The 22,183-nt window shown below is 42.9% G+C and overlaps 1 protein-coding gene across 8 annotated transcripts in view; it reads right to left on the bottom strand.

Annotated features, from left to right (window-relative positions):
• DLC1 (DLC1 Rho GTPase activating protein) overlaps window positions 1-1,717 on the bottom strand; it is a 256,092-nt gene extending 254,375 nt beyond the window's left edge. For 2 of the 8 annotated variants that reach the window (XM_083755331.1, XM_083755333.1), the window contains exon 1: window positions 1,442-1,717. The gene's annotated coding sequence lies outside the window, so the exon portion shown is untranslated. Of the gene's footprint in view, window positions 1-369; window positions 904-1,441 lie in introns of those variants that run through there. The other 6 variants (XM_083755325.1, XM_083755329.1, XM_083755327.1 and 3 more) reach the window with 5 other exon arrangements.
• Between the last annotated feature and the right edge of the window lie 20,466 nt (window positions 1,718-22,183).

The raw sequence follows: 22,183 nt of genomic DNA, 5'->3' as shown, positions 1-22,183 counted from the left end.
TTGGTAACTTCATGCCCAGCCATTCTCATTTTGAGTATCCCTATATCACAAAATTCTCTGGGACCAAGCCCAAGAGAGATACAGCTGATATAAACCAGCGTATTCACCTAAGGGAGATGTGGTTTTCAGCTGGGTGCTGATTTTTGCCTATTGATCACGAAGGTAATGAGAAGATTTAGGCACATTTCTTGATTTTGTAGCCTTTGCAAAACACACCAGTCAATCCCTTCCAAGCGTCATTCGTATACACAGATACTTCAGCATATTGTTTGCATCTTTACAAAGGAAAGCTTAGAAAGCAAAGTTTTGCTTCAGAGCTTGCATACAGAATAGTTAAAAGACACAGCCGGCATGCAATCATCCACTTACTGCGACTTTTTCCATCCCAGTTACACTGTTCAAATCTTCAGTGCAGAAAGCTTCACTACTGAGCAGTGGCATTTTGTTTAACCGATTCCAGAAAATGTCTGTATATCTCAAATAAGTTTTATTCCCCCCACAAAAAAAAAGAATTTAAAAAGCAGCTTTCCAGGTTTACCTCACAGAGATGGCAAGAAGGTAGAAGTAGCCAGAATTACTTCTCTAAATACTTTGCCTGTGTATACAGAAAGAGAGGGAAGGGGTGGGAACCCAAAATCCGACTCAACCTCCACTAAGCATAAAGTTCAGATTTCATTGCTGAGATCATTGCTCTATTCTCAGCACTTTTGCTCTATATGTGTGATTCTGACCGAAACACGTTCTGCAGCTGGAGGGAGCCTTGCCTAAGTGGAATTCTACCAAGCTTTCCCTAGTTACTTCTGTCTACTAAATGCAGACTGATGTTTTGTGAGACGGGGGCCTCACAGAACCAGGCCCAGATTGCTTGAAAAGTATTTCCTGCTGTTGAGTAGTAGGCATGTGAAACAGAGAGAGACAGAGAGAGAGAGAGAGAGAGAGAGAGAGAGAGAGAGAGAGAGAGAAGAAAATCCCGAAACAGTGCACAATAAAACTCTGATTTGAGATACGACCCTGTTCCCTAATTTGTGGCAATTCCCACATTAATGCACACATTCATATGAATTTCATTGGCTCCACCCCCACCCCCGCCATGCCAAATGCTAGCACAACTCTGAAAGCATTTCAGATTTTTGTTTTACTCTCTTGAGCAACAAACAAGCAAATGGCTAGGAAGGTTGGCTTCAGCTAATATACTACAACTCTTCAAAGGCAGTTTTTCTTTAGAGTATCAGGCAAGTAATCACCAGCACAAGAACGAGGCACGGGGAGGAAAGGGCATGAAAGATGCAAGATGCAGGGAGAGTAAAATACGCAAATAAAAGGAAAAGGCAAAGTTTTGCCAGTGAGCATTTTAACCAATGAGAGGTATGAGAACAGAGAGCCATTTGCATATAAAGGCAACAGTGTGCATAGGGAGAGAGAGATAAACACAAGACATTACCTCTACGGAGAATTCTCCAGAGTGTGTCAGAGATTCAGGGCTGTGAAAGCATGAGGACAGACTCCATCTTGATCATATTAGAACTCAGCTGACATAAAACACTTGTAACTATGCTTTCCCTGTTTGACAGGGTGCCTGAATCATATCTCTGGAGCAGCCCACAGAATCTACATCCTCTATTCTGTACAGATTTGGTGAAGCTATCTGCTGTTTATCTTTTCTGCTTTCTTCTGCCTCCTCTGAATGATTTCCTCCCAGTTGCTCCAGCCTGGGAACTTGGACTGCCATTTGGTTTTGATTAAAACCAGACAGACAGCTCTGTAAAAATTTGAGAGTAAGCTAATGGAAAGCACTGGCATGGCTTTAATTAGAGTATCAATTAATAATAAATGTTAACTATTCACATAACAAATGCTACCAGAGCTCTTGAGGTAATTTCTAAGGAGCATAATAACTTATGTTATTTTAGGTTGTTGTGTGTTTTTTTTTAAAAAAACTCAGACCAGCTTTTTTTAATAAAAAAAATTAAGCTCTAGCAACAAGAATCAAAGAGGCAAGTTCTCTTAAGGAATGCCAAACAGTATGACAGAGCTGCGTTGGCTGATTTGCTTGTAATTTGGAAGAAGTGCTGATGCTGAGTTTTATTAAGTTTTTGAGGCTACACAAAGTATGCACTCTGTTGACTCACTTACGGTGTACCAAAACTAATTTTATAGGTATTTGGGGGATAGAAACACAGGAAACTGCCTTATAGTGAGTCAGGCACACTGGTCCATCTAATACTGTCTACACAGGTTGGCAGCAGGGTTTCAGACTGGTAGCCACTCTCAACCCTATATGGAGATATCAGGGGTTGAACCTGTGACCTTCTGCATGCAAGGCTGAGGCATTACCACTGAGCTATTGACCAAGGCTATGCTTCGGTATTTTATTTACGCACTCAGGTCAGGTGCCTTTTGTGGCAGTATTCACCTCTCTCTCTTGTTTCTTCTGCTGCCCATGGCAGCCATTTTGTGCTGGCACCACAGAGCTTTTATCAATACATGAACACAATCCCATTCATTCCAGTGTCTTACAGATTCCTGACTGAAAAGTCATACTGGAAAACCCCAAGTTTTGTCAAACTAAAAAACTAAAAAGAGTGTTTGACTAAACACTTACAACTAACAAAACAAATATATATATTAAGATGTAACAATTGGAAAATAACAAAGTGTAAGAGCTGATCTGAAAATAATTATAATATAAAAATGACCAGATCAGAACAATATTCAATTTAAAGAATGCATGACTGTATTAAGATACAGTGGTACCTCAGGTTAAATACGCTTCAGGTTACATACGCTTCAGGTTACAGACTCCGCTAACCCAGAAATATTACCTCGGGTTAAGAACTTTGCTTCAGAATGAGAACAGAAATCGTGCTCTGGCAGCGTAGCGGCAGCGGGAGGCCCCATTAGCTAAAGTGGTGCTTCAGGTTAAGAACAGTTTCAGGTTAAGAATGGACCTCCGGAACAAATTAAGTACCTAACCAGAGGTACCACTGTATATTAAAACAAGCAGGAGAAGTTAATATGTAATGAACCAGAAGAGGGAGTTGAGCGAAGTTGTGAGTTGGGTTGGGGGATGGGATTGTATTTTTCTTTCTTGCTGAGATAATGTTATTGTGATGAGTAAAAAACTGTTAAATTTAATAAAAAATAATTTTAAAAAAGAGGAAAACCCCAAGTCCTTGTGAATTTCATCTGTTGTGACAAGGCCACCTTCTTGAGTGTTGCTCAGGAACTCGTGGCCACTATGACAATCAAGGAGCTGTTCTAGTTGCCTTCTAGCGCAACACATTCATCAGGGTTCGAGGGGTGATTTGGTGTTTTGTTGTGGTGTTGTTGTTTAGTCGTTTACTCGTGTCCAACTCTTCGTGACCCCATGGACCAGAGCACGCCAGGCTGTTGTGGTAGGAAGAGGATACTCTGTAGAGAAAGCCCTTAATGACTTTATTGCCATAGAGCAAGGATGTGAGGTCTGTGGCCCACCATCTGTTCTTAGATGGCAACTTCCATCATAACTGACATTCACCATACCAGCTGGGGCCTATAGGGTGGAGCTGGAGTCCCAAAACATGAAGGGCCACAGGTCCTTCACCCCTGTTCTGTGGCAATGAAATCATTAAGGGCTTTCTATAGACAAATCAGTATCTGGTGATGAAGTTTGGATTCATGAGAGCCTATTTCTTCTGGATGAGTGAGAAATTGATTAGAATGGCCTGCATTTGAAAGCTGTTGGACTTCCATTGCACCCTTGGCATATTTCCAGCAGGCACAATCCACAGTAAATTTACTCATCACATTTGTTCACAGAGATGTTAAATGCTAAGTGAAAAATACTGTATTTTTCCGTGTATAAGACCATATTTCCCCCTGTTTTTTAAAAAAGTTTAAAACTGGGGGTTGTCTTATACATGGAATGTTGTAATTAATTATTTTTTAATTGGGGCTCAAAAAATAGGGGCCGTCTTATACATGGGGGCGTCTTATACACGGAAAAATATATTATATAAAGTTGAGTAGGCAAAGGGGACTATAGGAAGTCAGATAACTGGTCCATCAAGTTCAGTATTGGTTTGTTCTCCAGTGTATCAGACAGGAGTCATTGCCAGACCTATCTGGAAATGCTAGAGATCAAACCAGAGAACATCTGAATGCAAAGCAAATCCCTTACTGAACTACAGGCCCTCCCACAAGTGATCACTAGGAAGATGGTCAGAACCAAGCCTTATGAGGAATGGTTGAGGGAGCTGGGTATGTTTAGCCTGGAAAAAAGGAGACTGAGAGGATACATGATAGCCACCTTCAAATACTGTATCTCAAGGGCTGCCACATGGAAGAGGGAACAAGCTTGTTCTCTCCTGCTCTGGAGGGGAGGACTCAAACCAATGGCTTCAAGTTGCAAGTAAACATCAGGAAAAACTTTCTGACAGTAAGAGTTGTTTGACAGTGGAATGGTATCCCTTGGGAGGTTGTGAACTTTCCTTCCTTGCACATTTTTAAGCAGAGTTTGGATGGCCATCCGTCATGGATGCTTCAGCTGAAATTCCTACAATTCTATGTTTCTAGCCCATTCCTTTTCAAACTGTAGATTTTACTGCAATGACATGGTGTAACAAAAATGTTTTTGGTATTCTTTTGTATATGGAAGAAGATGTCAAACACAAGGCCAGTAGCTTAATATTGAGTGGAAAAACAAGTCTGTAAACTTTCAAACAATAGGCGCAGTGAGGCTGCAGATACTGTTTCAAAGAAACTTGTAACCTTATGTGATCTCCCCTTTTTGATACGCAACTCCAGTAGAAAAAGCCACATGATATTTATAGCATGCCATATTATTATATTAATCCTGGAGCTAAGAGTGTGAACCTGAAAACAGTAGATAATTGGCTCAGCCTCTCTTCTAAAAACATACCAAGTCAAGGAGTACTATTTTGCCTTTACAAATGAAATGAAGATGTGTCTTCAGAGATTTCCCCTGGAATGCTTTAGAAATGATCAGCTGGGCGAGATAAGATTATTTCAAATATCACTAATATTTGTTCAAAGGCTGGTGGGGTCAAGTGATCAGAACCAATGTGGGGCGTGTGTCACAGAGCCTGTCAGTCAGTAAGTCCCACAGCTCAAAGTTGGAGTTAACTCTTTATTGGCAAAAACACAGACTTGGCTGAGTGTCAGGCCTAATGAGCACAAGAGCTCTTTCCCAGTGTGTCTTACACCATGAGTTGCTGAGACAAAAGGTCCCCACCTTCCCAAAGTTCTCTATGTCTCCTCCTCTCCAAGCATCTTCCAAGCAATCAGAGACTGTGCCTGCTTGCAGCCAATCTCTCCTCTGCCCTTTTCATGCCTCTCCTGGTTCTGGCAGCCGGGGGAGAGGGGAGTTGTTGCAGCAGGAGGGGAAGACCCCTGTGACACCAGTCTGTCTCTTGACCTGCCTCCTCCTACTTGCCAGCTTCAGATTATTGACTCCCCTCTGCCACAGACTCTTCCAGCTCACAAAGCCCTGTTACCCTTCTCAGTTTCTGACACTTCCTCTTCCCACTCTTCTCCTTCTGACCACTCGTCGTTGTCCCACTACCACTCTCCTGGCTCTGAGCCTTCTGCCCTTCCTTGGTGGGTCCCCAGCTGGTTCTTCTCACCATTCCTCTGCATCCATAACAGGGGGAAGGGCAGGTGAATCCAAATGGATACCATGTCAGCATCTTTCAGCAAGAAGCTTAGTAGGATATCACATGCTTACAAACAGAAGGTTCAGGGCTTGACACACAGGTCATCTAGCTTGACCACCCACGGCATCTGAGCAGCACTATGAGAAGTCAAGTTGGCAACATGGAATCAGTAGCAGCTAGTGTGGTAGGGCAGAGTCATGGAGCTGCCTTCTAAACACCATCATTGCTACAGCTTACCTGGGAGGAGGGTGATGGCAAGGTCAGAGCTTCTCAGAGCCTGGGACTAACAGCTGTCCATGGAGGCACAGGCCAATTCTGTGTCCAGGGCAGCTGTCTACCAGCTCTGTTTGGTACACAGGCTGAGACCCTACCTGCCCATGGACTCTCTTGCCAGTGGTGCATGCTCTAGTTATCTCCCGCCTGGACTACTGTCATGCACTCTACGTGGGGCTACATTTGAAGGTGACCCAGAAACTACAACTAATCCAGAATGCGGCAGCTAGACGAGTGACTGGAAATGGCCACTGAGACCACATAACACCAGTCCTGAAGGACCTACATTGGCTCCCAGTATGTTTCTTAGCGCAATTCAAAGTGTTGGTGCTGACCTTTAAAGCTCTAAACAGCCTTGGCCCAGTATACCTGAAGGAGCATCTCCACCCCCATCGTTCTGCCAGGACACTGAGGTCCAGCGACGAGGGCCTTCTGGCAGTTCCCTCACTGAAAGAAGTGAAGCTACAGGGAACCAGGCAGAAGGCCTTCTTTGTAGTGGCTCCTGCCCTGTGGAACACCCTCCCACCAGATGTCAAGGAAATAAACAACTACCTGACTTTTAGAAGACATCTGAAGGCAGCCCTGTTTAGGGAAGTTTTTAATGTTTGATGTTTTATCGTATTTTAATATTCTATTGGAAGCTGCCCATAGTGGCTAGGGTATAAATATATCATCATCATCATCATCATCATAGACACACTGGCTGCTGCTCTGGCCCACCCCAGTCCCATCCAGCTAAGCTTCTGTGACGCTGGTGTCTGGGGAAAATGCATGGCTCTGCCCCAGCATTTTGGCCCCTCCTGCATGGATTGTAGCCTACAAGTTATTTCATTCTGTTTTCCAATGTCACTTTAAGTGCTTTAAAGGCAAACACTAATTTTCTTGTTCTTAAAGATCTGCACATCTCTCTGAGGTGTACCTGGTCCCATTATTATATGAATGAATGAATTTATTAATACGGTCACAGACCAGTGTCAACACACACAATATCATAGATCATAAAAAATATCAGAAATACAAGGGACAATAATTATTATATGCTTTTCAATAACTTTTTGGGGGTGGAGGATGGAAATGAAATGAGCATATAATCCCTTGCCCCCACGTACTGAGGAACTGCTGTTCTTGATTGCCATTTTAATTCATGGGTTTTATATTGTGGTTTTAATGGATGTTTTATATTATGTTTAAAATTGTTGGGTTGATTTTGTATGGCGAAGGGTGGGTTCCAAATATGCAGACTAAACAAACAAACAAATAAATGACATGGATCAAGTATGTGATCTGCAGAAAGTATTTCTGGCTGTTTCCAATCTGCTGCTTTTCATCAGCTACAATCTAACCCTAAAATGAGGTCAAAGAGCTCCCAATCTGCAAACGTCTGCAAACCATATGTGATTTGTAGCATGGCCATCTTTGGTGTATTTCACTAGAAATGGAATTCTGAATACAATGTTGCTTGCAAGTTGCACATCTTTTGCATATGATCAAGAGAGAGGCTTCCTGGACACTTGATTGAATACAACAAGTTAACTTTTATATTACAGTGCTACCTCGAGTTACAGACTTAATTCGTTCTGGACATTCGTTTTTAACCCGAAACCGTTCTTAACCTGAGGCGCACTTTCGCTAATGGGGCCTCCTACTGCTGCTGCGCTGCCGGCACGCGATTTCCGTTCTCATCCTGGGGCAAAGTTCGTAACCCGAGGTACTACTTCCAGGTCAGCGGAGTTTGTAACCCAAGGTACTACAGATGGAAAATGTATTCCATTCAGCAAAATAAACGTCTCAGTTAGCCTCAGTGATACATTTGTTGATTGACATAGGTTAATTAGTGCTTATAATTTTAAATGAATTTACCTGTTACTGATTGGTTGTTTTTTGTTTGTTTTTTAACTCTTGGATATGCTTGCTTTGCAAAGCTGCTAAGAACATTTCATTTCAAATCATTGTTCCCAGGTTTCCCCCAGGTAGAAGTTGGAAAGGAAGGACACATTTCTTCATGGTCTAGACACATGCTTGTGCAACAACCCTACCATTTGCCGCAGGAATCCATATACCACAGGTCAGTGGTGGACAAGGTGATGCCATTCAAATGTTGCTGGCCAATGATGATGATGATTTTATACCCCACCCATCTGGCTGGGTTGCCCCAGCCAATCTGGGTGGCTTCCAACACATATAAAAACATAATATAGCTCTCATCATAGTATACAACATAATAACAGCTCTAATCTCCACTGACAATTGGTCATGCTGATGGGTGCTGATAGGCATTGTATATGGATGGGAGGGGGAAATGGTTCAGTTCCCATTTTGATTCAAATACACCCAATCCACACATACTGAAGCAAAACACAAATGGAAAACACAGCTATCATTCAAAACTACAGTTCTCCAAATTTCCTGATGCAGCTCCCAAACCAGAAGTTGTGTACAAAACCGTGTGTATGGACACTGCACATGAAAATGCATATATTATTAAAAGTAACAAAAGAGGCATTATATTAGAGAAAACCGCTTGCAAACATGCTTATTACATGCAAAAATGTGACTGTATTTTCCCTGATGAAAATAGGGACATCCTACCATACCACTCAACATTTTTCTAATGAAAATAGGGACGTTCCAGGATCAAATCAGAAACCGGGAAGGCATCTGTAAAACCAGGAAAAAAGGGACAGTGTTGCAATTTTGAAAAAAAAAGGGACAGTGTTGCAGTTTTGTAATGCAAGATCACTGCAAATCATGGGATTTCTGTGGTTGCAAAAAAGTGTGATTTTTAAATCATCTGCATGTTGTCCCAATGAAGCAAGCACAACTTGGATTGATGATTTTAGGGTCTGGCATTAGTGCTGAGGACCTGAGCCAAAAGGCTGAGTATCTTGAATGATTATCCACACGTGCTCTGTTTTTATATTTTATGGCAATATTTTGCTCTAGACCTTCAACGTGAAATGTGATAGCATAATTCATAGGTAGGGGCTGGATTGTTTCTGAAGCTAACGTACACTTAGCCAAAGCAAAGCTTTTCATGTTGCACACTGGACAATTGAATGGGTTATTTTAACCTGGAAGCAATGAAATTACAGAGCATCTGTTGGGCAGGTGGAGGGAAGGTTTATGCAAAGTCCAGTCAGTACAGCTGACCTGTTACGTATTGGGGGACACGGCGCTTTATTGTTTCCCTTCACAATCCAGATCTCCCACCCATGAACTCACATTTGCTTCACAAGGAAAAACAGGCAGATATCCCTTTCCCCCTCTCCCTCGGATGGCAAAACAGCAGTTTTGGGACAGAGGGATGTATGGTTTAGATGGGTAAATGGCTTAGTGGAAAAAGTTAAGCACTCTCTCCCCCAGTGATACTGCTATGCTCCGGTTTGGACAGCTCTGTAGTAAAAAAGATGACGAAGTGAAAGGCAGGGACATCAAAAAGGGATTTCATCTAAACTGGCCCCTAGCTAACCTGGTTTTTAATCGCACCCACACACACAAAACACACACAGAGGCTTACTTCCAAAAGTAATGCAAGGTTGCTTCTAATACTAATTCTTAATATTTTGTTAAGGGAATTCATCTGTGTAAATCTGGCATTTATACACTTGCCTTTTGCAAGGCCCAATCAGAAGATAACCTCTCCCCACCATTTTACTGTATTGAGTTTAACGTGCAAACTCTGGCACACCCAAAGGCAAATCCACAGGCAGACCCCTAAGTACTGCGCTTGTGTGTGTTTGTTTTTTTAAAAAGGTTTAGCACATATTCGATCTCCATTTGATTTATAAGCCACGCTAACAATTTGTGTGTGCGAAATAAAACTGGACATGTCTGCCAAATGACCTTGGAACAACGAACCACTGTGGGTCTAGTTGTTTAAACATTTCTTATGTAATATCCCACGGAGACAATGAGGCTGATCTGTGGTGGCCTGAAATGAGTTAAGCATGAAGGGAGATTGACCTTCCCTCTCTCCTTGCTTTCTGGACAACAGCGGGATATGACCATCTGCAGCACGCAGCATTTCCTCTGAGACCCAGAATCATCCCTTTTTGTGTTCCAAGCCCGTTTCATTTTTTGGACAGCACCCTGTTCACATGGCTATCACAAGCTGAAGGACTTAACAAATCGCTGGCTGCTTCTAAAATGTAAGCACCATCCGCTCTGCTGTTCTCCAGTTTGTCCTAACACTGATGCAATGCTCTCAGAGGCCAAGCGCTTATGAACTGTAAGGCACATCTGGTGCATAAAGTGAGGTCTTCAGATGTGCATACTTTGAGCAGGCCTCAAGCTTTCTGCTGTGGGAACTTGAGTGGAGAATCTCCCTACAGGCCCCAGCCTAGACTGAAGTGAAGATGCTGACAAGCAACTCAACCAAGAGGTCCTGTCGCCAAGTCTAGCTTTCACACACTAACCACTTGTATCTGGAAAAGAAGATGATGCAGAAACAAATTTTCAGATAGCCTCAGCCCTGTTCAGGGATTCTAAATCGCTCGTGCAATGAGGGAGAGTAAGGGGTGAGTGGGCTAGCTCTGCCCTTCCAAGCTTCTACAAATTGGAGGGATAATTTTATGATTTCACAGGGTTCTATGTAAATTGCATGGAGAACCTTCATGACTCAAGCAGGCTCCTTCCTGCCACAATTATCTGATGGAGGGATGATGGAGGGGATGGTAGGCGGAGCTAGCACACTCATTCCTCTCACCCCCTCACTCCATGAAGGGTTTAGAAAGCTTGAATAGGGCTATTTATTCACAGCAACTGTTCTGAAGCCAGTTTCATCTAAATGGGCTTCTCTTTTAAGTCGAGAAATAAATGGCTTGAGCCTTCCCAAAATTATCAGTGACAAAAACAAAGGCATGCTCGGCTGAAAGTATTCTTATTCTAAGGCTAAAGGCTAAAATGTGACTTTTGTCACACAGTCCCTTTATGTTTTATGCTGCTTCTTCTTTTTTGGGTCCATAACTCTTATTCATAAACTGCTTGAAACACGAAGTTCTCTCTTTTTTTCTTTCCTCTTTTACATACTTCTTTATTTTTTGTAGCAGGAGATGAACTCTGAAATGACCACATTTCTCATGAGGGATGGGAGCCCAGCCAAGCATAATACAGTGCAGATGGATTAATATTCATTAGCGTCATAAGTGACTCACAGTCTCATGTGGAAGGGAATATACCTTCTGAAGGAAAACTGGAATAATTTGACTTTAAGAAGAAATCATATGTTGGTCTTTCAAATTTAAACAGCACCCCGTGCGAGGCCAAAATTTGGTGCCCCCACCTCTTGCCTTCTGTTCTGCGCATGCACCGAATCATAGCTGCAACGCTTGGCACCCAGTGCGAGAGAAGCAGTTGTGCTGCCCTAAATTCACCCCTGACTTCTGCCATAGGCAACAGGGCTTGTGGCACACATTGACATGAGCAAGAGAGCTCATTAAATTGGTACTGGAATAAAGCGCAGCCTGTATGCCCATTATAATATTTAATGCTCCTCCACAGTTCAACAGACAAAACCATTTCAAGGAGTTTACAAGAGTCTTATAATTCAGACCTGATCAGGCCTATTCTTCTAGGGGGGGAAAGGTCCTGGGACTCACCATAGGCACCTCTCTTATTCTATTATAATGGCAATGGCGCCCATCTGAGAGGCTCTGGAACTGAGTTCCGGCGAGTTCCGGCTGAAAATAAATAAATCCCTGGACTTGACTTGTGGGGCGTTTCCTTCACAGTTGGTAAGAACTGGCTTAATTAATCCATGTGTAGGTACCATCCTGATCAGTTTGTCATTGATTTTATTAATTTGAATATTTAACATAGTTGTCTGTGATGATAACGTTATTCTTTTATTCCTTCCTATACCGCTTTGAGATTTGTTAACAATCATACAGCGTACGAAATAAACAATGTTGAAATCAGTGAAGCAGCCACAGCCTTGACAGATTTTGCTAGTGTTAGTGGCACCAAACTTAGAAACTTGTGGTTCCTCTTTACTGGGCGTCATCTTGCTGGAGAATGTATTTTATCTCACTTTTGAGGACTGATTTTAGGACACACTAGAATGAAAAATAGTGGTGTCACCAGCTCCTCCCACATGACAAGTCTCATTCGAACTGAGCTTCCTTCAACATGGTGTCTTCCAGATTTTTCTGGAATTCAACTTCTATTGCCCTGGCCTCTGGCTATGCTGTCCGAGACTGCTGAGAGTTGTAGTCAAAACATCTCAGCAGTTGAGGGAAAGCTGCTCTAATGTTATCCTGGCTTAGAACTGAACCATGGTGAAGTGACAACCATACCACTCATATAATGTAAAATCTACCCCTGAAAGATGCTGAATTTTGAGTTAAGGGCTGATCTACATGTGATGTATGCTTCAAATTGGCCCATGTGATGGCTGTTGCCATGTTATGAGGTAATTTATTGCAGAGATCGCCCGTCTTTCACTATGTTGACACGAAACTTCCAAAAATAATGGTTTAGCATGACATGATAAAAAAGTTCTGATCCATATGTTGAGTTGCAGTTCATGAACAACTCACCACATAGTAACATGGAGGGCTAGAGAACAACCTCCAAATGACATTGTGTATAATGCTGTTTGCAACCTCTTTAGGCAATATGAAAAATATGTCAACATACTGAGAAGTTCTTCCGATAAATTAGACAACAGTGAACAATGATATAATTCACAATCATATTCTTCACTGTATCAAACAGGAAAACATTTGTATACAACTGAAAAGGCAAGAAAATAATTTCATTTGTGAATTCTGAGAACCCATGACAGGAAGGCATAGTATGATTATTAAACTTATTCTGCTTTGCGCAAAGACGATTCCCATCACTTGCTCAGGATTCTTCCTCTTTACTGTGCATAGATCTAGGATCCAAACCAGAGAAAGCTGAATTTAAATTCCATTGAAATGAATGGAATGGAAACCAGTCTCCTCACAGGAACATAGGAAGAGGGCTTATACTCAGATTGTTGGTCTATCTAGTTCAGTATTATCTTCACTCGCCTTCAGCAGCTTTCCAGGATTTCAGGTAGAAGGGTTTCATCACTATACGTGGAGATGCCACAGATGGAACCTAGGGAGTTTTTCATTCAAAGCATGTGCCCCATTGAGTTCAAATGGAATATAATGTAACCAACTTTCTCTGGATTAAGGTCATCATGCCTGAAGAATCCCAGGAGTTCAGTTCCATTTCATTAACTGTTCATTAAATAGCTGAGCTGCATAATAAAATTATCCTAAAATCCATAACAGACATTTTATGTATACATGTAGAACTTTGGTATGATAGGATGATAATCTTGAATCAAGCTAGCTGAAAATGGAGAGCTTATTTTAGTAATGCACTAAAAATAGAAGAGGCACTTTAATTTATGCTTACATTGTACCACAGATGACCTTAAACTTCCTGAAAGGGAGTACTCACTACAAGAGTGGTTTAGTTTTAATGGTACTAATTTATGTCTTTCTTGTGAGTTAGGTTTAATAGATTTATAATACAAGTGGCTGTTACGCACAGATGTTTAAAAAGACCTGATGTACTTCACCTGGGGCCTCTGATTTGCCTCATAAGAGACAATTGCAGTTCCTGATAAACTTTATGCATGAATGTTAACTCTTTTAATATATATATGTATATGCATATGCATATGTATGTATGTATATGTGTATATGTGTGTGTGTGTGTGTGTGTGTGTATTTAATGATGGTTTTCCCAGTAGTGATGTATGGAAGTGAGAGCTGGACCATAAAGAAGGCTGATCACCGAAGAATTGATGCTTTTGAATTATGGTGCTGGAGGAGACTCTTGAGAGTCCCATGGACTGCAAGAAGGTCAAACCAATCCATTCTTAAGGAAATCAGCCCTGAGTGCTCACTGGAAGGACAGATCCTGAAACTGAGGCTCCAATATTTTGGCCACCTCATGAGAAGAGAAGACTCCCTAGAAAAGACCCTGATGTTGGGAAAGATGGAGGGCACAAGGAGAAGGGGACGGCAGAGGACAAGATGGTTGGACAGTGTTTTCAAAGCTACCAGCATGAGTTTGACCAAACTGTGGGAGGCAGTGGAAGACAGGAGTGTCTGGCGTGCTCTGGTCCATGGGGTCACAAAGAGTCGGACATGACTTAAACGACTAAACAACAACAGCATATAAAGTAGCATTAAGTTATGTCTGTCTACTGGCTGAAAGGAGTCTGTCAATGGAATGGGGAGGGAGGCCATTTTTTGTGACCTCACTTCCTGCTGCAGCACCATGTACACCCTAAATCTGCATGGAAGGGTCCCCCACTCCTCTGGAGTAGATTTAGAGGGAGTGCAGTGCACTATAGAGGGGGGATTGCAGAAAATGATTTCCTTTTCTGTTCAACTGATGGCGTTCCTTCAGTCCTTGGACAACCACCATTGAATACCACCCATTTATATCATTCTCCATTGATGTAGAGTGGAGTGCTACCAGGTAATATTGTCAAAATAGTCATCATTTAAGATTCAGCATCATTGTTTGCCGCTGCTTGTTTTGCTTTGGAAATTCTACTCAATATTGATCCAGAGTAGAACTCTAACATATAGTCAGCAGAGTTAAAAACTTAAACACGTTGCAGGATTCCTAGAAAATAGACCAGAGGCAATTATACTTCATCCAGCAGAGCTTTACTGCTACTGAAGGCAAATGAGAATAATGGTCAAAAATCCAATACATTCATGATTTGGCACTGTCCATAAAAAATCCAGTTGCAGCAGACTTAACATCAACTTGCAATAACTTATAATAAGACTAAACCTTAACACTATCTATGTACAGAACACCACACCAGAAGGAAGAGAGATAGAAAGAGAAAATGAAACGCAGGCTCCTTCTGGCTTTACTTTTATAGTTGGCATGGCCTTGACAGAAGAGATAACAGAACCAGTTAAGTACAGTGGTGCCCCGCAAGACGAACGCCTCGCAAGATGAAAAACCCGCTAGACGAAAGGGTTTTCCGTTTTTGGAGGCGCTTCGCTAAACGAATTTCTCTATGGGGTTGCTTCGCAAGACGAAAAAATCTTGCGAGTTCTCGCGGTTTTTTCTCGCTTTTTTCTGCCCTTTCCCTAAGCGCTAAGCCGCTTATCAGCTGTTCCGCTGATAAGCCGCTTCTCAGCTGATCGCTAAAAGCCGCTAAACCGCTAATAGCGCTAATCCTCTAAGCTGTCAATGGGCTTGCTTCGCAAGACGAAAAAACCGCTAGACGAAGAGAATCACGGAACGGATTAATTTCGTCTTGCGAGGCACCACTGTACTCAGCTTCTCTGAAGGAATAACCCAAACATCATGAACCTTCTGTTTCTTTCTTTCACACAGAGAAGCTTGCAGAACCCTCTTGAATTAATTAGAATAGGAAAGATCTCTACACATCAGATGAATACTTTCTGCACTAAGAAATGCAAACTGACAGTCCTTTCCACCCGTCATAGTGATTATCTTGTTTCACTTCAATCACTCCGAACTTTATGTGAAGCAAAGAGTATTTTGCTATTCTACAGTTCAGGGGTCGGGAACCTGTGGCCTCGGGGCCAAATGCAGCTCTCGCGCTTGGGACTCTCCCCAAGTCCACAACCACCCCGAAGCTACACCTATCACCACTCTCTGCCCTACCCAGTTGCTTTCGGATAGCTGGAACATGTCCTTGAGCTATGATAATGACTCTTGATTTCCTTGATGAAGGATGGAGCTGTAGAAACCCTGATTTTTCTGTGGATGGAATGTGGCCTACAGTACAAAGATAAGAATCACATCTGGTGCTTTGATCACTTTTCACCACTAGCCTCACCCAGCAGTGGCATGTACCTGCCGGAATGTTGAGAATGAAGGCATGCCATTTCATGTGCACACATGCATAAGATAATGTGCGATGGAAGGACATGGCTGCATGCACATTGATCCAATTTGCTTGACTCTTTCCCCATGAAAATGAAGGAATGGCAGAGGGATTCTTTTCCTGCTGGAAACATTTGAAAAAAATAAAGGTAAAGGTAAAGGACCCCTGGATGGCTAAGTCTAGTCAAAGGTGACTATGGGGTTGTGATGCTCATCTTGCTTTCAGTCCAAGGGAGCCAGTGTTTGTCCACAGATAGCTTTCTGGGTCATGTGGCCAGCAGGAGTAAACTGCTTCTGGCACACACTGACGAGTGCCAGAGCGCACAGGAATGCCGTTTACTTTCCTGCCGCAGGGTACCTATTTATCTACTTGCACTGGTGTGCTTTCGAACGGCTAGGTTAGCAGAAGCTGGGACAGAGCAACAGGCGCTCACTCCATCGTGGAGATTTGAACCGCCGACCTTCCAATCAGCAAGCCCAAGAGGCTCAGCGGTTTAGACCACAGCACCACCCTAAGTGTCTCTATTCACAAATAGGGTGGAGGACTTAGAGGCTGTTTGTGTGGAGGTCTGCTTCATCCCCGCTTATCCATGCAAGACAAAGCAGGAGCAAAAATAGGCTGTAGATATTCAGCTACCCATGGCAACGAGAAATCCATTTCTCTAAAGTGCCCAGCAAAAGCTGCATATACAATGTGCATTTGTGGTCAGAAATGGCCTGTGAGTTACAAAGGCGGCAGCAAAGACTTTGCATGAGTGAAAATAAAAGATTAGATATAAGGCACGGTTATAAGGGATTTGGGAAGGGGTGTTTTTTGCATGATCTGACTGTAGGAGAAACTTTCACTGACCCTGGCTAGGTAGCAGCAGAAGTGATAAAAGGAAGCTTGTGCTGGCTTATGAAGAGAAAAGCATTCGGGGGGAGGGGGGAGTATACTTCTAATTTGCTGATATTACCTTACGGAAGCAACACTGCTCTCCAAAATAAAATTTCTTTGCTGAAATGCCCTGTTGATTTTATATTGAAAATAGGATCTTATGCGGCTTCTCATCTCAAAGAACTTCCGCTGCCCATATTGAAGAATAAGTCTTCTATTCATGGCTTGCTGGTGTTCTTTCTCTTTTGAAAATTCTTGCTATTTTCCTTGGCAATCCTTGGTTCTCATTTGGTATTTTCAAACAAAATAGGCTCCTCCAGATTTTGCTTACTAAGATGGTTTCTCTCTCTTTCCTCTCCCTCTCAGATTCCTACTTCTCTGACTGCCATGACTGTGTGGAGCTTCACAGCTGCAGTGGATTTTGAAAGAAAGAAAGAAAGAAAGAAAGAAAGAAAGAAAGAAAGAAAGAAAGAAAGAAAGACAATAATAAAGGGCATTTTCACAGCTTTTACGTCTGGTATTTCTAATATAAGCAAGACGGCCCTATATATGGGCCTACCATTTTTTCTTAACGCAGAATTGCCCACATAGAATTCTGGGACTCCCGCACCTTCCAGTAGAGGAATATAATGTGATTTATGTTGAATATAGCGGCCTTGGTCCTCCTGGAAGCTAGACAGCATGCTTCTGTGTGTGTTGTGTGCATGCAATGTGGTTGCAAATGTGTTTCTGGAAGGATGCCCACCCCAATCTCAATCCTCATCCAAGCATCATGTTGAATTGGTGGGATGCGTCTTTTGGTGCAAACAAGGAAGCTACACTTCTGGAATCACCAGTAGCAGCAAAACTACATGTGAAAGAGTTGTAAAACACTTTGAGGGTGAAATTCCTCCTTGCTGGACAAGATGCCACAATAGGCCCGGCGTGGAGCACCATCATATTATGCTTTGCAGTATCAATTTCGGTTGTTGCAGGCTAAAGATGTGGTCAGGCCACTTGAGGCGGTGAGGCTGCGACATGCCCTCTTGATCGCTGCCCATAATGATGGATAAAATGCAGTATGAGTGGACTGGTTGGATGATTCCAGGAATGCATCCATAAGGGAGAGGGTTATGCCACGGTCTTGAAAGAGACGTTGGTGCAGAGGTCCTCCTTGAATAGATAGTACTGTCCACTATCTAATACTCCTTCCAATTACTATGTGATTGGAAAGGTGATGGTCAGCCAGCTGCAGGAGAGTCTGGCAAGCTATCTAGATCCATTCCAGTATTGGTTCCTACCATTGCAGAGTGGCAGTCGAAGATGACGGACTATGTGGAGCTAGCCAAACTGACTGGAAGGTTTCAGGATCAGGACAATCGGAGATTCCAGGACAATTGGAGTAAACTTATTGACTATTTAAAGGACAGTTGTAAAAACTTAAAAACATTAGCAGGACAGAAGTAACTCCTACAATGTAGATAAGATGTGAAAAGATAAAATACGAGAGTGGATTTAATAAAGGATACCATCTGAAGGGAGGGAGGGAAGTCACAAGCTCGGCAGAGCAAAAAGGTGTATATGTTGTTTAAAGTATGATAAGAAAGAATATGTAAAGAAAATACCGTATTTTTTGCACCATAACACTCACTTTTTTCCTCCTAGAAAGTAAGGGGAAATGTCTGTGCGTGTTATGGAGCGAATGCCTGCGGGTGGCGGGGGGGATCTGCTGCAGTCGTGAGCAGAGGATCCATGGTTCCCCTTCCTTCCCTCTTCCATGGTTACAAAGCATGGATCCACATGGATCCTCAGGATTTTTGCATTGGGCTACTCCAAACTCACCGTCAGATCACATGTCTGTGGCCACAGCATGAACCACAAAAATCGTATATCCACTATTTCGTTTAGAATTTTTTTTTCTTGTTTTCCTCCTCTAAAAACTATGTGCGTGTTATGGTCTGGTGCGTGTTATAGAGCGAAAAATACGGTAATAAAAATGTATGGGGAAAAAACAGATCCATATTGTTTCGGGCCTGCTTTTGCAACCCAAACAGCCTTGGTCACCCTCATTGAAGACTGTTATCAGGAGAGAGATGGTGTGTGTGACCCTTTACCTTTCAGTGGCTTTCGACACAATTTACCCTAGTGTCATTTTGAGTGACTCAAGGAGGTGGGATTTGTGGGACTGTAGTAGAGTGCTTCTGTTCCTTCCTGAAGTGTTATGACCAGAACGTAGTACAGTCGTACCTTGGATCCCAAACGCCTTGCAAGTCAAACTTTTGGCTCCCAAATGCCGCAAACCCAGAAGTGAGGGTTCCGGTTTGTGAACATTCTTTGGAACGTGAACTTCCGATGCGGCTTCCACAGCTTCCGATTGGCTGCAGGAGCTTCCTGCAGCCAATCAGACACCATGCCTTGGTTTCTGAACGTTTTAGAAGTCGAACAGACTTCTGGAATGGATTCCGTTTGACTTCCGAGGTACCACTGTAATAGGAGATGGCTGCTTGGTCCCATGGCTTTGGAGTTCAGGGGTCCCACAATTGCCCATACTATCTCCTTTGCTAGGATTGCCAGATTTCAAAAAGTACAAACCAGGACACCCCGAAAGTGGCTGAGCTTTTATTTTTAGGAAACCACCAGACGTATGGCAGCCCTATCCTTTGCTTTGTAGTATCCTGATGACGCACAGCTCTACGTCTGCATTCCACCACAATCAAGAGAGGCTATAAAGGTGTTGGACAAGTGCCTGGGAACTGTGATAGGCTGGATGGGGACCAACAAACTGTTTGCTCTTTCCTCTTCATCATTTCCCTTTCTGTGACATTTCTTTTCTTTTCTGGAGGTGGCGGTTATTCCTGCAGGCAGGGACTATCTGTTTTTAACAACGCTCTGTTTTAGGAGCATTTGTGGCTGACAGGTGAGATAAGAATGCTTCAAATAAATAAATAAACAAACAAATAGATAAACAAATAGATAAATAAATAATCCATCATTTAAATTTTGACATCAAGCATACAAAAAAATAACATACTTTAAATGCAAAAGACATGAGCAGTGCACTCCATAACGTATGGCGCATGCATATTTACATGGCTATTCACAATAAACACAATAAATTCTCCCATTTCCAAGCTTATTGTAGGGACACCATTCCAAATAAAGTTACATGTGCTATTCATCCAGCAATAATGACTGCACCTGTGAAGAAACACACACACACACACACACACACACACACACACACACACACACGGATTTAAACAAAAATCCTTTCATTCATGGAAGGACTTCTGTGCTTAAAAGGGCTCTTCTTTAGATCCATGCAACTCAATGAGCTTTTAATAACTGAAGCTTCAAGCTTGAGGATCTCTCTCTCTCTCTCTCTCTCTCTCTCTCTCTCATATATTTAACCCACATTTCCAATAACACAGTGATTTTCATAATGGAGCAGTTTATGAAAAAACTGATCAGCCCTTCAAAGCTCATTCAGATGTCCAGCTATTGTCCACTTGCTCATGTCAGTCTTTCCATAGCCTGGTCCTGGACCAGTGGAAGTCAGTAATGTCTGACTCCCCCTGATTTCCACATACATATAATTAAATCCTACACATGGGTCTTCAGCGAAGGGAGCCCAGCCTACCAGATGAACCTCCAGGTAAGCTTGTGTAGGATTGCAAGATTGAAAAGGGTTCATTTTCTCTAAATTAGGGCCCATGTTTGGTATGTGTTCCTTGACTGTAGATTTGTTTCTAATTGTGCTGGGGGAGTTTCTTTCTTTAACAGTTTTTCCATGAAAAGCCAGCAAGATCCCAAAAATAAAACTGACATAGAACATTTATTTAAATTGGATTGAGATCGAGGGAGAGGGAAAACATTTGGCACGGAGGGAGCAGAATTTTTGGCTCCTTGCCTGCAACACTTTCCTGGTATTTCCATAATGTTTATACATGCAGTTGTTGGAAGAGTTGGTTCCAAGTATTTAAGGCTGTATTTACTAACAACCCAAGCTTGTGCCCAGACAGCAGCTTCCTGCACCATTGGTGTGGGAAGCAGGGAGGAGAAAGGAGTACAGAGCTGTGTAGAACGATGCAGAAATTCTTGAGCAATTCCCTCCCTGGGTCTCTTCCAGCAATGCTGGCTCTTGGAAGAAAGGTGAGATACAAATGTAATAAACAAAGGGGTTCAAACCTTTGCAAAGGAAAGACAGAAATGTACGCCCCTATGATTTTGTTACAAGTGACACACGACTCGAAAGTGACTATCAAAAGCAGATGCAAGATGACAGATCTGGGATGAGCAACCTGTAGCCTTTTTGAACTACAAGTCCCATCAGCCCTGACCATTGGCCATATTGGTTGGGGCTGATGGGAGATGGAGTCCACCAACATCAGGAAAGCTGCAGGTTCCCAATCCGTGTAACAGCTTGGGATACAGGTAGATCTCATCTTATGCAGGGGTTACGTTCCTGGCTATTGTGCATATAAGCAAAATCACATAAAGCCAGAATGATCCCTGGAATGTCCACAAGCGTCCATCTCTACCTGACCAAAGCTGGTGCTTTGCCTTGCCACCCCAGCCATGCAAGACAGAGAGCTTTTTAAGCCCCCCAGATCACTTATAGGGCTCCCACAAGCCCTCGGACAGCCCTTCTGGGTTCTACCTCCCCCCAAATCAGTCTCTTTAATTCATTCATTTATTTTTGGGCAACCCACATAGAGCTGCTGTGACAGTCCGGTTCACGGGCGATCAAAGTCCTGGCTGGGGAAGTTGGGACCGGGGGCAAGATGGCGTGGTGGGAGCAGGAATGGGAGTCCAGAAGCCAGGAGTCAGGAGGCAAGGAGTCATGAAGTCAAGGGTCCAAGGATCAAGAAGCAAGGAGTTACGAAGTCAGGGGTCTGAGGATCAAGAAGCAAGAAGTCAAGGAGCCAAACACAGCAAGGCAGGGAATGTGTTGCTGTGGCAAAGAGCCAAAGGGAAATGCTGACCTTATATCCCTTCCTGGCTCTTGCCACCAGGTGCTGTGAGTTACCAATCAGCCTCACCTGTGCAGCCACGCCTTGCTTCTTCAGAACAAACTTAGGAAGGCCCCAGTCCTGCAAAGTCCTACTGGTCACAGGGCCTGGCTCCTGCACGCACACCTGACAGCTGCAATCACGTAAGTGAAATAAGTGTGAAGTGTGTGTTACCCGTACTCATTCTCTAATGCTGTTCAGTTAATTGTTTCCATAACTGATGGAATTGAAAGGACTCTACCCGGTCAGATATATCTTCCTCTGGAATGCTAAGACAGGGATTGGCAACTTGGCCTCTGCTCATCTCATGAGACCCATGGTTGCCACATTGGTGGTCCTTGCACTTAATTGCTACTATTTTTTGTGGCAAGCACTTTCTTTGCCCATGGAAGGGATGTTCTAAATCTGTGCGTGCATGCTCATGTATGCTCTCGACATGTGTGTAATCGAGGGAGATACATTTGGGCAGAAATGAGGGAGAAATGTGCTTGTGAATATTTGAGGTGTATGAGAGATATGCA

The sequence above is a fragment of the Podarcis gaigeae genome (genome assembly GCF_964106915.1).
Source record: "Podarcis gaigeae genome assembly, chromosome: 9".
NCBI classification, from domain to species: domain Eukaryota; kingdom Metazoa; phylum Chordata; class Lepidosauria; order Squamata; family Lacertidae; genus Podarcis; species Podarcis gaigeae.
This window is presented reverse-complemented; position numbering and strand designations above follow the sequence as displayed.